At 44.7% G+C, this 16023-nt stretch overlaps 1 protein-coding gene across 1 annotated transcript in view; it reads left to right on the forward strand.

Annotated features, from left to right (window-relative positions):
- ACVR2A (activin A receptor type 2A) overlaps nucleotides 1–16023 on the forward strand; it is a 1507426-nt gene that overhangs the window by 1026159 nt on the left and 465244 nt on the right. The gene's annotated exons all lie outside the window — the stretch shown is intronic.

Below are 16023 nucleotides of genomic sequence, written 5' to 3' on the forward strand. Positions count from 1 at the left end.
CATAACTACAGAGGGATACAATTGATCAGTCACAACATGAAGGTATGGGAGAGAGTAGTGGAAGCTAGGTCAAGAAGAGAGGTGATGATTAGTGAGCAGCATGCTGGAAAAGAGCACTACAGATGCAATGTTTGCTCTGAGGGTATTGATGGAGTATAGAGAAGGTCAGAAGGAGTTGCATTGTGTCTTTGTGGACTTAGAGAATGCATGTTACAGGGCGCCTAGAGAGGAGTTGTAGTATTGTATGAGGAAGTCAGGAGTGGCAGAGAAGTATGCAAGAGTGGTACAGGATATGTATGAGAGTAGTGTGACAGTGGTGAGGTCTGCAATAGGAGTGATGGATGCGTTCAAGGTGGCGGTCGGATTACATCAAGGATCAGTTCTGAGCCCTTTCTTATTTGCAGTGGTGATGGACAGGGTGACAGAGGAGATCAGACAGGCGTCCCTGTGGACTATGATGTTTGCGAATGACATTGTGATCTGTAGTGAGTGGTACAGGTTGAGGAGGCCCTGGAGAGGTGGAGATATGCTCTAGAGAGGACAGGAATGAAGGTCAGCAGGACTAAGTCAGAATATATGTGTGTGAATGAGAAGGGAGGATAGAGAAATGGTGAGGATGCAGGAAGTAGAGTTGGTGAAGGTGGATAACTTTAAATACTTGGAATTAACAGTTCAGAGTAATTGTGAGTGTGGAAGAGAGGTAAAGGCAGGGTGGAGAAGAGTATCAGGAGTGATTTGTGACAGATAGGTACCAATAAGAGTGAAGGGGAAGGTCTATGAAAGGGTAGTAAGATCAGCTATGTTATATAGGTTGGAAACAGTGACATTGACAAAAAGACAGGAATCATAGCTGGAGGTGGCAGAGTTAAAGATGTTAAGATTTGCATTGAGTATGACAAGGGTGGAAAGGATTAGAAATCAGTATATTAGAGGGTCAACTTGGGTTGGACGGTTTGGAGACAAAGCCAGAGAGGCAAGATTGTGTTGGTTTGGACATGTGCTGAGGAGGGATGCTGGGTATATTGGGAGAAGGATGCTTAGGATGGAGCTGCCAAGTAAGAGGAAAAGAGGAAGGCCTAAGATAAGGTTTATGGATGTGGTGAGAGAGGACATGCAGGTAGTTGGTGTGACAGAGCAAGATGCAGAGGACAGGAGGAAATAGAAACAGATGATCCACTGTGGTGACCCTTAACAGAACAGCCAAAAGAAGAAGATGATGATCAATAGTCCATGCTTTATGAGACGATTTTTACCCTAGGGGACAGAATGGAGCTAAGAATGAAGAATATTGGTGTCAAAAAGACAGAGCTTGCTGAATGGTTAACATTATGGTTACATTTCTGAAACAGGATAAGCTTAGATTCTGTTGACGCCCCCGAGATCTGGGCAGAATGATTCAGAGAGCACAGTTCCCTATGCCATGTGTTTGTCTCTATTAGAGATCAAAAGCAGTTTCTGGAAAGTTCAGAGCTGTGTATGATATTAAGAAGATACAGATATACCAGAAAACAATTTGGTGTTTTGCTTGTCGCTGTAACAAGTATTGTGGAAGGCCTGGATAGTGGTGTTAATGTAATTGTGGTCTGGTAGTACAGGCTGCGACCAAGCACAACTTCATGTTGGCCAGATTGTTGAACAGTCTGAAGCAGTATGGTCCGAACTGAGCAGGAATACATTTCAGTTTTTCTGACTAGTTGCGTTACCCACGTTGGTAAAGATTGCGGGTTTCAAGCATAAATATTGATGTAGATTTGTGCAAGACATTTTCAAAGCACTTGCCTGTAACACTATTAAGGTTGATAGAATAGTACTTAACTGGCTAGATGTTTGTCACTCGTTGTATGAATTGAATTAATAGTTTACGAGTTTTCCACATCATCTGTGATTACTAGTTAAGGACTGCTAGAAAAGACATAGGAAAGCAATTGCCAAATGCTAGCTGTTTCTTCTCAAAACTATACCACGAATTTTGTTGGAGTCAGATAAAGAGTTGGGCTTGACTTTATTAATAGCATATGTTGTCCATTGCAGGTTTTGTAGAAGGACAGACATCACTTATCTCAGTATTTTTTGTGTGCTTTTCAACATTGTAGCAAAGAGAGATCTAAAAGACCTTTTCAACAAAAGCATGATTACTTGTTAGTTGATCTGATGGTGTCTGTTCCTCGCATTTGAATGAAGACTGCTCTGTCTGTACTGCTTTTGTGGCCAGGGCTATCACTGTGAGGTGCAACCAACTGGTAATTAAGTGGCTTCTCCCTGCCACAGCGGGAGAAGTCTCCCTTTCAGAATTGTGTTTCTATTCTTTCCCTTTGGCAAAGAAAGTTTCTGATGAGCATAAGGGGGTAAGAGTAAGGAAAAACAATAAAGAACAGCAAATGGAGAAGGACTTCTGTAGGAAAGACTCTTCAGACTGATCAGGTCCATCTGGACCAGCGCCAAAGATCCCCAAACCATCAGATCTATCTTCAGCTCCAGAGCTTGTCAAGCTTAGGTCTCCAACTCCTCCATTCCCTGGGCCCAGGTTCTCTCCAGAGCCTATTATCCCCATACTCGGGTCACCCTTTCTGCAGGAAAGATCTTTCCACAGGGTGTCAAGACCCTCCTCTACAGCATCGTCCCTAAGATCAGTGAAGCCATTCAGGAGCCTTTCTGAAGCAGAAGTGGAGAGAATGATGAGAAAGTTTCTGAGAACCTAGATCTAGCTAGGAGTTCTCCCACCTCCCACCTCCCACCTCCAACCTCTGTCAAATGCATGGAATGTGCTCCTTATTACCCTGTGCTTGTCACTCCTTCCCAGATCTGATTTCCCTCGTCAGAGCCAAAAGATTGAACTTTGTTGATGCCAACCACTTCCCTGAACCAGTGTACTGTGAGTACCTCTGGACTCGATGGGTCTCAGAGCCAACGGTCAGGGTTGACTCCAAAACTCTTGGATACACTCCCCTCAGTAGTCCCTCACTAAAGTTACTTTTTCCAGTGAAGGGGAGAGGTCCCCCAGATTCAGTATTGAAGATGTCTCCTTTGGTGAGATCCTCAATCTACTTAGACGAAAGGGGAGTGGTCCATCAATGCCCGCTCCCAGGAGGAATCAGCATTCCTTGAGAATTTTGGGGCTGGCCCCTGTACCTCTTAGGTGGTCCCCTTTTGCTGAACAGCTAGTTGACCTGGTTTTGAGGTGGGCATGGAGGGAACCAGAAGTGGTTGAACCGATCCCTCAGACCCGAATATTTCTAGATCTAATGTTGTCCTTTTCATTCTGCTTCACGTATGGTTCTCAGATCCAGCTTGGCCACCTCCCACAGACTTGAACTTTCAGGCTCAGATGCTTCCCCTACCCATAATCCTCTATACCTTGCTGAACCTCCTCAGTGCGCTCAGACATGATTTTCCATGTTCGGTTAAGCATTACTCTTTTTTTTTACTACCTTTGATATCTTGTATAGTGTTTTTTCTACGTGGTGATCTTTAGTCTCTCTCCCCCTCCCCTGTGGAGTTATTGTGATGCATTAGGGTTTTTCTGTTCTTGTCACTTGCTTTTTTACTTCTGAGCTTCGGCCCCTTCTTTCTTCTTTCCTAAAAAAGGAGTTTGCTCTTAGTAGTTAGAGCAGATACTGACATTTTGTGCTGTAGTTAAAGTACTGTGTTTGTTCTCTCAGGATGGAGAAGCCTACCGGCTTTAAGATGTACTCCCAGAGCAAGTGGATGATTCCACACTGGACACTGAGATGCCCACCATCATTGTGTTTATTACCTGGGGCCAGTTCACCTCGACTCTTCCTTGCAACATCTGGGAGGGATTTAACCCTAGGACCTTGCAGGAGAGGAGAAACAAACTTATTTTGAAAGGACTTTTGCCTGCTTCTGCTTTTTCTCCAGGGGCTCAACCCCCCTCCAAGCTTTCGCTCAGCTCCAAAGCTAAGAAGAAGCGCCCTAAGGAGCCAAGCGCTTCCTTGGAGCCACCTGCCAAGGCTCAGAAGTAATTGGATCCGACCTTGTCGATGCAGAGGCCTCTCTCAGCTCCATAGGATCCAGTCAACCTAATGGTGCCGAGTGAGCCCTCCACTTCCACTTTGCCTTCGGATCCTAAGCGTCTGGACCCAAGTAACCCATCTCGGATCCATCAGTCTCTGGATCCACAGTCTTCAGGGAAATCCGTCGCTTCGGTGTCTCTTACATTGCCAGAAAAGATCCTCCAAATGCCCAGACATTATTTTCCTTCATCAGTGGCTTTTTCTAGGTCCTCTCAAAAGCTTTACCTGGACGTGGACAGGATGGTTAGATCCACAATTAAGGCCCAGATTCAAATGGGGCTTCTTCCTGCTCTGTCCCCTCACTGATCCGAGCCTGCCAAGCCTATGACCTTTCCTCTTTCTCTGATCCAACTTTCGGTTTTGTAGCTCCAGGACAGTAGTCTCCCGAGGGGTTCGGGGTCAGATCAGAGGGACTTGGCTTCCTGTACTCCGACAGCTGCCTTGACTGTCTATGCTCCGAGATCCTCGGATCAGAGTACCGTGGGAACCGGGATGTTGCTGTTGGATCCAGTTGGGAAGGGGATCGGCTCTGCTACTCTCAGATCAGTCTCTCCCCCTTGGAGCTTTGGCCCTCGACAACACGGGTCCAGTTCTGGCTGGAAGTTCGGATTCTGGTGGAGAGTTCGGTAGTATCTCTCTAGGACCCTCAGCTTTTCAGGCATTGGAAAAGGTATTTTCTGTCAGGAGAGTGACTGTTTGACTGCTGCTCCACCCCGTGTTGGTCCCCTAGATTGTGGTCTTGTATCTGTCACTCTTGCCCAGGGTCGGCCTATCTTGAAGGACCTCTAGCCTGCTGCATCTGAGGATGTTCTTCATGTTTCACTGTTGCAGTCATCACATTTGGGTTATCTGCTTGCAGGTAGCCCTCAGTTGGCCTGATTATCAAAGTCTTGGGTCCTGCATCAGTTTCTGTCTCATCTTCCACGATGTCAGGTAGTCGGGGGAATAAAGCATGCAGCCGACACCATTTTATCAGTCTTTCTTGCCATGCAGTGCCTGAAGCAGAAGCAGTTCGCAAGTGCCGGTCGGCCGACTCCTGAAATTTTCATTTTCGAGTTTCAGATCTGAAGTTTTCAGCTAAGCTAAGTACCCCGTTGGGGATCCTTTTTCTTGGTCTAATCCAAAGTCAGTAAAAGTTAACACTTGTATTTCTTGTGGAAAGCAAATAACTCATAAAGATTTTCACTCGTACTGCATTCCTTGCCTAGGCCTAAACCACGACTTACCTCACTGTCAGTTTTGTGCCTTATTCAAACCTCGAACTATTCATTGTCGGTTCATTTTCGCATCTAAATATTTTGGTACTCGGTTCAATTATCCAGAAATGGCTTCAGTAAGCCACCCGACTACCGACATTCTGAAAAAACGCAAAGATAAAGACAGACCACATAGGTCCAAAGCTGCCGATGACGCTTCTCCTAAGCTAGTCGCCAGTTCGCCGGTACTCAGTGAGGCGCTTTTGCAGCCCCTGATACCCGCTACTTCAGATTCACAGGCCCCTACTGCGACCCATTCGGAGTAAGGTATGCTGCAAGATGCTTCTTCGACTGTGGAACCTGCGGATGTCTCTACCTTGGATGGGTCCGGAGCCACTGTGCAGGCACCTGCTTCTGAGGATGTATTCAGGCCTACTGACTTGCATATTAAACCGATGCCATCTTCTTCTTCAAGGCCTAAAACTCAATCCATGCCTAGAAAACTGACGCCCAGACCCGCATGTTCAGGCCCCTATGCCTAAAAAACAAATGATAAGAATGGCTGAAGACCTTATTACTCTAATCAGGGGAAGCCACCCTTCTCTAAGAGACCTAGGACTGATTTTCCTTCTGATTCTTTTGATCAGGATTCTGAAATTTCTGTTTTCTCTGATGACCAGATGATGATCTACCTATGAGGATTCTGATGCAGAGGACACCATTCCCTCTGCTTCCCCTAAAGAGGATTTCTCATTTGGTGAAACCTTACATACTCTTAGGGAGCATTTCCGCTTGGAAAGCCAGGATTACTCTGACTCCAAAAAGAGGCTTAGGGAATTCTTACTCCTACCTCAACACAGGCCTTTAGCTATCCCTCCTGTTCTGGACATTGTAGATGGTGCCTTCTCGGAATCTAGCCTGGCCCCTGACACTTTACCTCCAGCTCACAGAAAACCTGACAGGTATTACAGGGTACCTGACTCTCACAAGTTCCTCTTTAAGAACCCTACTGCGAATCCTGAGACCATTTCACAGGGACCCAAAGGCATTAAGGCTACTACTGCCAAAAACCCTACCCCCTCTCATAGAGATTCCAGGGCCATGGATAGATGGGGTAAGACGGTAAACACTTCTGCAACTTTGGCCATCAGGGCCTTAAACTGCCAGTTTCATATGTTAAAGTATCAGCAGCATATTATTGGATTGCTTAAACAGAAAATGATGTTGATTCCTGACTGTGCTGAAAATAAAGAATTACAGGATTTAATGCATTCTGCTGAGCAGGTTGGAAAACATACTTTGCCATGTGGTTTTGATTCATTAGAGGCATCTTGCAGGGCTGCTCTCACTGGGTCTGTACCTAGAAGCTTAAGGAGAAATCTTTGCCAGACCATGTTAAAGCTAAATTACTGGATGCTTCCTTAAACCAAGACTGCCTGTTTGGCAACAAAGCAGAAGTACTTAAAAATATGGAAGAAAAAGCTAAATCTATGCCAACTGTTAAAGATTTCCTGCAAGTATAGCCTCCCAGATTTAGTAGGCATTGGCCTTCTAAGAATTGGTCGTTTTTCTGCCTCTTCCAGGCCTTCTCAGTCCAAACCCAGAACCAGCAGAACACCCAGGCTTCAGTCCCAAGGTACTCACAGTGCTAAAGGTGGGAGTAGTAAGACACCCCCCCTATGGTAAATTGTCACAATGACTTAACTTTAGACCTTCCAAGCCCTGCTCAGCTGACTGTTCCTGTAGGGGAAAAGATCGCCCTGCATGCAAAAAACTGGGAACTCATTACCCAAGACAAATGGGTTTTAAATATAGTTTCTCAAGGATACAGATTCCACTTCCACTCCTTACCAACCCCAAACGGTTAGCCAGACCTACCCCTAAGCCAGTGGGCAGAGGCTCAAAAGCAAGTTCTCTCTCTTCTAAGCATCAGGGCTATTCAACCTGTCCCAGAAGAAGAATGGGGGCAAGATTTCTACTTAAGACTTTTTCTGGTACCCAAATAAGACCATTCCTGGCGTCCTATCCTGGACCTGTCTATCCTAAACACCTTTTTGGAAATCCCAAAATTCAAAATGCTAACTTATCAGCTGCTTCCCATGCTGGGAAAAGTTGCCTGGTTGGCAACACTGGATTTAAAGGAAGCCTACTTGCACATCCCAGTAAGGGAATCTTGCAGAAGATACCTACGCTTCAGAGTAGGCTACATGCACTATCAGTTCTCTGTACTGCCCTTTGGCTTATCTACTGCGCCCAGGGTATTCACAAAGTGCCTAGCTCCAGTCATTGCATTTTGCAGGCAAAGAAATATTCAGATATACCCATACCTGGACGATTGACTAATTCAGGCAGAAAGCCAGGACATACTATTAAACCATCTGGCATTTGTAAATAAATTGCTAACTTCTCTGGTATACATTATAAATGAAAATAAATCACATCTAGTACCCTGCCAAAAAATTGTATTGCTGGGAGCAAGCTTGAATACAGCTTCCCAGATGGCCTACCTCATACCAGAGAAACAAGTTCATTTGACAGCCTGCTTCAAACTACTGGCCACAAAGGCCCAGCTATCTGCAAGGAAAATACTGCAAGCCCTGGGGTTCATGGCCTCTTGCATTCTACTAATTTCATATGCAAGACTGCATGTGAGGAAACCGCAATGGTATCTAAAAGCGCCTATGGTGTCAACATTCTCAGGACCTAGAATCAATGATTCCTATCATACCTTGTCTAAAGATAGAGTTCCTTTGATGGGCAGAGGCCTGCCACCTAAACAAGGGACTGCCATTCACTCTACCCCCTGCCGCCCAAACACTAACAACAGATGCATCAGACTGTGCATGGGGGGCTCACTTGGCAGGGCAGTGCATTCAGGGCAAATGGAACCCGAGTCAAATGCACCTGCATATCAATCAAAAAGAAATGTTAGCTGTACAGAATGCTCTGACAGCCTTCATGGACCACATTTCTAAGCAAACCATTTCTAAGTAGATAGGCCATTGCATTCATTTCTGCTGTAAGCACCATGAAAACCTACCCCACAGGGGATAAGACCTCATTACACCAGGACTGCATCTACCTCTACAGCCTTTCTCAGAGGTGTCCGTGCCAGAGACATCCCAGAAGCTGCTACCTGGAGTTCTGTACATACCTTCACCAAGCATTACCACTTGCCATTTTATTCTAAATCCAGAGCTGGCTTTGCCACTGCAATCTTGCAGGGTCTTATAGCTGGTCCTAATGCTATATAATTGCCTCCTCCCATCCTTAGCTATGGGAATCTACCCAAATGTGATGACTGCAACAGTGAAACACGAAGAACATAGTACAGTTGTGTACACTTACCATAAATGTAGATGTTAGAATGTATTCACTGTTGCAGTCCTGGTTACCCTCCCTCCAGCCCCCTGACTTCTCTTGGCTCTACCTCTACTCCTTGTTTTAAGCTTTCTGGTATATTTGCTTTTTGATGGAGGTGTACCATAACATATAATTGCTTCCAATTGTGTGGGCACCTGACATCTGGGGCAAGAAAAACTGATGTAATGGCATCGGCTGCTTGTTTTTATACCCCTAACGACCTGACATCATGGAAGAAGAGACAGCATCTGACGCAGGAATCCAAGACTCTGGTATTCAGGACGGCTGAGGGCTACCTGCAGGCAGATAACCCAAATGTAATGACTGCAGCAGTGAATACATGCAAACATCTACATTTATGATAAGTGTACTTTGTGCCAGCAGTGATTCTCTTTTCTGTTGTGCATGTGCTTTACTCTTTCATTGATAGTTAAGCAGAGCAGTTATATATGTGTAAGCAAATAGATTTGGGAGGCAAAGGCCTGCACATGTTCCCTTTTCAAAAAAAAATTATGTCTGTTTCATCAAGACAGAACTGGTTGAAGCTTCTGACAGTTTACACTTGATAAAACGTAGGTAAAGCTGTGGTGCCTTTAAATGTGTAGCCTTCCAGAGCATTGCTGATGCCCTTACAGTTTTTAGCCAAAAATGCTGACTTATCCTCCACTTAAGTGCCCTTGTTGTCTTTTCCTCATAAAAAGTTCTACAGCTGATACACTTGAATAATTGCCACACACTAGTACATACCACCACCAGTGAAAAATATATACTGCTTCAAATGTAAATGCATTTTTATTGAGTGATTTTCCTATAAATGTAAAACCTGTTATGCTGCAAATGTTGGATCTGATGATCTGAATAACAAAGACAAAAACAATTATTTTTTTTTGGTTGTTATCTTTATGAATGCATTCGATGAAAGACATGCAAAACCTTAAATAAAATTCAGCCACTGGCGAAGGATTATTCTCCTAAGAAGTTTTATAGGTTCATAGGTGTGTACTAGGCTAACGATGACAAGGGCCTTTTTAAGCCTAGTCATGCATCTCAAATCTCCGACAGGTTCTGATACCCTCGATAAGTGTAAGCATGGGCCTGGGAGATTAACTTATTTACAGGTTACCTGTGTCCATTAGAGACATAAATGCCAAACCAGGGATGAATTTCCATTTTCTCTTGTTCCTTTAAGAGATAATATGGTCTAGTAAGGCACAGTTTCTCTTTTCTTTTTTTTTTTTTTAATGTGGAAACTAATCAAGAATATAATGTTTTAACAGCAAACAAGAAAGTATGTTCTGACCTTAAGGAGCCATTATATAATTTTGCAGACAAATTATAACAAAATTAAAATAAAGAAAAAGAAGGTAGTCCTGTCAACATAAAGACTATATTGTCATACAGTTTGCATATTATAATTATAGCAGCCTTAGGCATAATGAAAATGCTACCTGTATGGAACCTTGCAATATTCTTGCAGCTTCCTGCCCAGAATAAAGAATCACCTTATCAAAATGTTGTTTTATGTGTAAGACGTTCCCGCCAACAGAGTGGTTTGCAGAGCAATGGCAGCAAGCAGGTGTGGCTTCAGTACAAAAGACAGGTGTCACTGTTGACCCTGGAACTGTGACAATATATAATCCTTACAAGTGTACTTTCCACACTTTTAGAGCAAATATTAATTGAGATAATTCAAAGGAATGCTGGGCAGATGTCCTTCAAGGATGCATCTGCAGTCCTAACATATGGGTTGTCCTGCCTCAGTCGGCCGGATTCCAAAGTCTGGGTCTGGCCTCGGCTGATGTCGCACTTCACCCGACGTCATAGCTGCTGTTTATTGGGTATAAAGGCATCAGCCGACGCCATTTTCCTCAGTCTTTCTTGCCGCGCGGTGCCCGAAGCAGAAGCTGTTCGCAAGTGCCGGTCGGTCAGATCCAGAGATTTCTACTACCGAAGACTTCTAAAAAGCTAAGTACCCCGTTGGGGACTCTTTCTTGCCTCAGCCGATGTCAGACAAAGTAAATAATTGTTTAACTTGTGGGAAACAAATACTTCATAAGGATTTCCACTCTTACTGCCTTCCTTGCTTAGGCCCAGACCACGACGTATCAGCTTGTCTAGCCTGTGCTTCCTTCAACCGACGGACACTTAGACGTCGGTCGGAGTTTGCAGAGGAGTTTTTTGGTCCCGCTTTTGCATACAAAATGCCATCGGAGACTCCGACTACTCAATTAGCTAAAAAGCGCAAGGAAAAGGACTGACATTCGCGGCCCGTGGTTTCAGCTGAAACCACGGTTAGGCCAACTGCGAATGTCTCGGTTTCGGCTGAAACCGAGCCCCCGGTTCTTCCTTCGGCCGAAAGCATGCTTCCGATAGCCGAGGCCTCACAGAGCATGGCTGAATCTGCTACTGAATTTACTGCTACAGAAGCAGGCACCCAGGATTTATCAGACACTATTCCTTTAGACGTAACTACCCCTGCACGTGGGGCTGCTAGACCCCCTGCTTCCATGTCTATCAAGGCTTTTGCCAGGGCTAGGGCAGCTAAATCTTCTAAGGCCTTGCCTACCAAAACTCCTTCACATGGGCCTACCTCTAGTTCCCAAATACTCAGCCTGGCTGAGGATCTCATTTCTTTGATCAGAGAATCCCAACCTCACCCAGACAGGGCCTCTCAGCCCCCTCCAGACAAGAGGCCTAGGACTGAACCTCCGGAACCCTGTCTCTACAGATTATTCCTCGAATGACTCAGACCTTTCAGACCCTCACGAAGGCCCATATTCTCCTTATGAGGATTCTGATGCAGAAGACTCCATTCCTTCTGCTTCTCCTCCTGAAGAATTTTCCGTTGGGGAAACTTTGCATGCTATGAGGGAACACTTCCAATGGTAGGGCCAGGATTTTTCAGATTCAAGGAAAAGGCTAAGGACTTTTTTACACTTACCACAGCATAGGCCTTTAGCCATTCCGCCAGTACTAACGGTTGTTGATGATGCATATAATGATGCCTGTACTGCTCCTGATTCTCTTCCTCTGGCCCCTGCCAAGCCAGACAGATATTACAGGGTCCCGGACACACACTACCATTTGTATAAGGCTCCTGTTGCAGACCCTGAAACCATTTCACAGGGCCCTAAAGGTGTGGCAGCTGCCTCTGCCAAAAACCCTCTTCCCTCTGAAAGGGAATCTAGAGCATTAGAGAGATGGGGTAAAAAGGTTTATACTTCTGCTACTCTTTCGGCCAGGGCTTGAACTGTCAATTTCACATGATTCAGTACCAGGAATTTTTGTTAGACCAGCTAAATAAAAAACTATCTTCTCCTGAACCTTTAGACCACAAGTCCCTTCAGGATTTGGTACATAACTCTCAGCAGGTCAGTAACCATTTCTTAAAATGTGGCTATGATGCACTGGAGGCTTCCTTTAGATCAGCTGTGACTGGAACAGTGATTCGAAGGCATGCCTGGTTAAAAGAACAATCCTTACCAGACCATGTAAAGTCAAAACTCCTAGATGCTCCTATGGAGAAACAAAGTTTGTTTGGCTCCCCTGAACAGGAGGTTCTAAAAAAGGTGGAAGAAAAAGCAAAATCTGTCCAAATAGTGAAGGATTTCTTACAGGTCCAACCTCCAAGGTTTAGCAGAAATTGGCCTTCGAAGAATTGGTCCTTTCCAGACAACTCCAGAGTGCAGAGAGGCAGAAATAGACGCCCAAGAGGCAGAGGTCAATCTAGGGGTGCCTACAGCGGACGTCAGTGGCAACCTACCAACCAGAGAAGTACTGCCACAGAATCAACTACAACCACTTCCACAGGGCAGACACAATGACTTGGCTCTAGTTCCGCCTACCAGGGAACAACTGGAAGCACCCTTGGGCGGAAAACTAGCCTTGTTCTCCGACAACTGGCATTACATTACAGGAGACAAATGGACTTTACAAACAATAGACAAGGGCTACAGGTTTCACTTCCATACTCTACCAAAAAAGAGAGGAATGCCAAACCTACCACCAAGCCAAAAAACAGACGCTCTAAGACAAATCAACAACTTACTAAGGATGAGAGCTATAGAAGAGGTGCCACCTATGGAACAAGGCCAAGGATTTTACTCCAGGCTTTTCCTTGTACCAAGAAAAGAAAATCAATGGAGACCTATTCTAGATTTGTCCGCACTGAACACATACCTCTTTGTTCCAAAATTCAAAATGCTGTCCCTCCAGCAACTTCTTCCCATGCTGGGCAAGGAGTCTTGGCTGGTGACTCTAGATCTCAAGGAGGCATACCTGCACGTCCCTATACGACCAGATTGCAGAAGACACCTCAGATTTCTTGCAGGATCAGAGCATTATCAATTCTCAGCATTGCCTTTTGGCTTATCTACTGCGCCCAGAGTATTCACGAAATGCCTGGCATCAGTAATTGCTCATTGCAGACTTCAGGGAATTCAGATTTACCCATACCTGGACGACTGCCTAATACAAGCGGACAACAAGGCAAAGTTAACAAAAGATTTGGAAAATGTCATACAACTCTTGCAAGCCTTGGGATACACAGTCAACATGCAAAAGTCAAGACTAGTACCATCCCAAAGGATAACATTCTTGGGTGCAGAATTAGACACATCAACTCAGATGGCTTTTCTCACAGAAGAAAAACAAAAGCAACTACCAGTCTACTTCAGGACATTAACAACACAAACTCAGATTACTGCAAGGAAAGTCCTGCAAGCCCTGGGCTACATGGCATCCTGCATAATATTGGTTCCGCATGCCAGGCTGCATATGAGAAAGCTACAATGGTATCTAAGGAATGTATGGTCTCAACACAAGCACAGTCTAGAAGCCCAGATTCCAATAATTCCATGCCTGAAGCAAGAATTCCTGTGGTGGGCTCAGGCCTGTCAGTTGAACAGAGGCTTGCCTTTCCACAAACCACATCCAAGCCAGACCATCACCACGGACGCCTCAGACCTAGGATGGGGGGCACACATGGTGGACATGTGTATACAAGGCCTATGGACCCAAGACCAGCTGAATCTACACATAAATCTAAAGGAGATGCTGGCAGTGAAACATGCGATCCAGGCATTCAGACCACTCCTTCAACAGGGTCATCTGCTGATAAGGACGGACAATACCACAGTCATGTGGTACATCAACAAACAGGGAGGTACACATTCATATCCTCTATGCCGGATGGCAATGGACCTGTGGAATGTGGCCCTGAACCTCAACATTCAACTTCAGGCCAGATTTGTACCAGGAAAAGAAAATTCTCTAGCAGACACCTTAAGCAGAACTACCAGGGATGCTCACGAATGGATGCTGCATCCAGATATCTTCAAAGACATAACAAAGAAATGGGGACTACCACAGATAGACCTGTTTGCCTCCCCACACAATCACCAATTGAAGAAATTCTGCACAAGAGCATACCACCCACTTGCTTGGAGGGTGGACTCCCTTTCCTTCAGCTGGAAAAACCTGACAGCATATGCATTTCCACCTCTTCCCTTGATGTACAAAGTTCTACTGAAGATCAGAGAGGATCAGCCAAGGGTAATTCTGATAGCTCCAGACTGGCCGAGGCAACATTGGTACCCGCTACTGAGAAGCATGTCTCGGACACACGCATGGCATCTACCTCTACGTCCCTTACTACTAACACAGGACAACTACAAGATCCTACATCCAAACTTGAAAACACTGCAGCTAGCTGTTTGGAATATTGCATAAAACAAAATAACCCAGGTTTATCTCAGAGGGTTAAGGACATTATCCTGGAGGCACGCAGACCCTCCACAAGGAAGACTTATTCAGCCAAGTGGAAAAGATACCTCATTTGGAGTGCAGCAAAGGGAGAAAATGTCTCATTGGCAAACATAGCACACATCCTGGAATATTTAGCAGAGCTGTTCCACAATGGCCTGTCTTACTCCTCCATTAAGATTCATGCATCAGCAATTTCAGCAGAATAAAACATGGATCCTCCTGTCTTCTGTCATCCTCTACTCAGGCAGCTCTTGAGAGGAATCAAAAATGTAAAGCCTCCAAGGAAACCACCTTTACCTACATGGGATCTCAACTTTGTGCTGGAAAAGTTAACACTTCCCCCTTTTGAACCAGCAGCAACAGCAGAATTACAATTCTTGTCTTGGAAAACTGCTTTCCTGCTAGCAATTACTTCAGCAAGAAGGGTATCTGAGTTACAGGCATTAATGGCAGTACAACCCTTCTTTATCTTCCATCAGGACAGAGTCTCTCTGAGAACTAACCCTACCTTTATGCCAAAAGTGGTCTCCAGAGTATCATTGAACCAAGCGATTCATTTACCTACATTCTTCCCCAACCCACAGAACAGGGGGGAAAGACTGCTACATACCTTGGATGTGCACAGACAATTATGCTACTATCTGGACAGAACTAAGACCAGCGGAAAAACTGACCAGCTTCTGGTAGCATATGCAACAGGAATGCAAGGAAACGCAATTTCAAAACAGACCATCTCAAAATGGATAGGAAATTGCATTCGATTTTGCTACTCTTTTCATGGAAAGACAACTCCTGATAATATCAGACCTCATTCCACAAGAGCTACAGCCACCACTACAGCTTTCCTACGAGGAGTGGCTACCAAACACATTTTAGAAGCTGCTACTTGGAGCTCCGTGCATACATTTGCCAAGCATTACAATCTTCCCTTATACTCTAGATCCCGAGCAGGTTTTGCAACTGCAGTTTTGCAAGGGATCTTAACTACACCATCTTTATCTTAGTGCCTCCTCCCCCAGTTTGGCTATGGTATTCTACCCATATGTTAGGACTGCAGATGCATCCTTGAAGGACATAGTACAGTTTTGTACCTACTATAAATGTAGATGTCCGATAGGTATGCATCTGCAGTCAGGATTACCCACCCTCCTTTTCTCTGTGGTATTCCTAGGGTATTTACCCCTCTTTTAGCTAGCTGGGGGAATCTATTATGGTGTATTTGTTTGTATATATGTATATATATATATATATATATATATATATATATATATATATATATATATATATATTGTTTGCTCTCTACTGTTTGGAATTATTTGCATTTATCCAAATTTAGCCTTACTAGAGGGCACCTGGCATCTGGGGCAAGAAACACTGAGGAAAATGGCATCGGCTGATGCCTTTATACCCAATAAACAGCAGCTATGACGTCGGGTGAAGTGCGACATCAGCCGAGGCCAGACCCAGACTTTGGAATCCGGCCGTCCAAAGGGCTGCCTGAGGCAGGACAACCCATATGTTAGGACTGCAGATGCATACCTATTGGACATCTACATTTATGGTAGGTACAAAACTGTACTTTTCTTCTGCTTAACCTTTACCAGTATGAGTTGGCTAAAAAAGACCATAGCTGCTAAATCTAGTATTCCTAAAGAGGTCACAGC

Source organism: Protopterus annectens, chromosome 6.part0 (assembly GCF_019279795.1).
Source record: "Protopterus annectens isolate FY-2018-M chromosome 6.part0, PAN1.0, whole genome shotgun sequence".
Classification (NCBI taxonomy): domain Eukaryota; kingdom Metazoa; phylum Chordata; order Ceratodontiformes; family Protopteridae; genus Protopterus; species Protopterus annectens.